Source organism: Rhododendron vialii, chromosome 5a, assembly GCF_030253575.1.
Source record: "Rhododendron vialii isolate Sample 1 chromosome 5a, ASM3025357v1".
NCBI lineage: Eukaryota > Viridiplantae > Streptophyta > Magnoliopsida > Ericales > Ericaceae > Rhododendron > Rhododendron vialii.
The window spans coordinates 26324407-26326764 of NC_080561.1; the positions used below are offsets into that span (position 1 = coordinate 26324407).

General features: G+C 37.4%; 1 pseudogene; it reads left to right on the plus strand.

Moving 5' to 3' along the window:
• The first annotated feature begins 461 nt into the window (after positions 1 to 461).
• LOC131327746 (uncharacterized) lies at positions 462 to 2075 on the plus strand (annotated as a pseudogene).
• The last annotated feature ends 283 nt before the right edge of the window (positions 2076 to 2358 follow it).

The window sequence follows — 2358 nt, forward strand, 5'->3', positions numbered from 1 at the left end:
TCGGGCCCAGAAGTAATATCAGAATTGTTGTTCTGCCAGAGAACGCAATTGTGTTATTTATTTTGTTCCGGCTCATTTCAAGCCCAAATAACTAGTCAAAACTACTCTATTATACTTAGTGAGAGTTGGAAAAGAGGTATCTACCTTTGTTTTCGGGTTTGGAGTGATTTTTTTCGAAAAATTTCGGTTATGGACCAAGGTTGAAGATGATGATGATGGAGGGTGTTTGAGACTTGTTTGGGCTACGGTTTGGAGTATTTTGGGATTGTTGGTGAAGGTATAGAAGGTTTGAGGGTTTAATTCGGGTGGTGGTGTTGTTTGGAGGAAAACCCACTTTTCTTTCTCTCTCTATAACTCTATTTGGCTATGGAGCTTCAAGCTTCTATCTCATACATCTCTACTGATTAAGGACGGACAGAGGGTGAGAGGTGTGTGTTGGCTGTGATTTCGTAGAGTGAGGGATGGAGGCATTTAGAGAGGAGTTTGAAGGTGAGCATAGAGGTGGAGGGAGTGGAAACCGGCTGCAGGTGGCTGAAATGGGTTGGTGGCAGCTAGTTCAAGTTATACCCTGTTGGGAACAATTGTGTTTTGGGAGAAAACAAAAGAAGTAGAGAGAAAGGGGATACAGGTGGGAGGAGGGAGAGAGAGAGAGAGAGCACATGCAAGTGGTGCAAGTGTAGGAGTTATGTACTTGTATACACGAAATCGTGTCTTGCAGTGTTCCTTCATCCGGTTTTCAGTTTCGAAAAAATTTAAGAATTTAGCCGTAACATAATAAAATTATTCCGAGTCTAACCGCGGTCTCAATTTATGAATGAGAAATCTCGATGGTCCAAAAATATTTTTCATGAGTTATTAACACACACAAGTAAATTTAAATGCATCTTAATTAACTAAATTGAGTTAATTAACTATATTCGGAAAATAGGGAAAACAAATTTGAAATAATATTACAGAAATTAATAAAAAAAAGTCGGCATGTTACATGTATTGGTCCCATTTCCAGTCCTTTATGTTCCTTTCAGTTCTCTCCCATGGTTTTGATCAGCAACTCGCTTAGCAAAAAAATTTGTCAGAAACTTTAAAAATAGATTACACGAAAATGTAACAGTAATATTTTCGAGTGGTGCCAAATAGTTTGTAGGACTGTTCTCAAGCGAGAACACCTTGCTTTTAAAACATGGTTGGAAAAAAATTGTTGAGAAACATTCTCTACAAGAAGATGACGTCTTGATCTTTAGGTACAATGGTGTGTCACGGTTCGATGTTCTAATATTTAATGTGCAGAGCTTCTATGTGAGGGAATCTTTATATTTTGTCAGAAAAATGTGGACATACAGAAGTAGATGGTGGATTTTGAACAAACAGAAACATGAGGGAGAATCCTGTTGAAGTTGGATGTTACTCGTCGGATTGTGGTGGTGGATGCACTCCATCAAAAAGACGAAGAAACAAGGAGAATCAAAAATCAACACGTTTGAGAGAACGCACTCAATTTAGAATTAGGGTTGAAGCAAACGATGTCATAAGTCATCATGACAAGCATGTGGGTGTAAAAAATTTATTCGGGTGCGAAAGATAGATCTGTGGGTGGCTATCCTCTTTAATATGTATCCAACAGAAGACCTGTAAGGGAAGATGAGAAAGAAAATAAGTTAAAAATGACACATGCAGCATCAACCCCAGTCAGTTTTGTAGTAGTAATGCGAGCTTCACATGTATACAGAGCATTCCTCAAGTCGATTCCTTCTGAATGGGCACTTTCCCATTTGCCTTGTAAGGAGCAAGATGTGACTCTCCATTTTAAAAAGAAAGAGAACAACACATGGCATGCCTGATATTATTATGGAGTTTGTATCAATTTTGTTTGAATTATTGGTGGTTGGAAGGATTTTGCTCAGGAAAAAACCTTGAAAGAATCTAAAGTGTGTCGGTTCGTTCTTGCTAGTGAAATTCATGACAATATTGTCGTTGATGTTACTATCTTTTGAGTTGTAGTAGAGGTAAGTGTACTGACGCGAGTGTCCCATTCCCTTTCAAGGTCTAGAATACGCTCAAAATATCCAAGAAAATGATATTAGAGCACTAGTGTATCAATTTTTCTGTTCTTTCTTATGTTTATGGTATTATGGACGAAATGTAGAGACTCGTATATTTCTAATTATCGAGAATGATTTATAAATGCCAAATTGGGAAAAAATATGAGTAATCTAGTGATTGTTTGGAGTGGGGTTTAAAGTGATGAAATAGAAATTAGAGGGAGTGAATGTGTGATTTACTTTTGTGTGGGTATATATATAGTGAGTGTGTGTATGTAGGAGATAAATTATCTCTTCATAACTCTCTTTCACAATACCT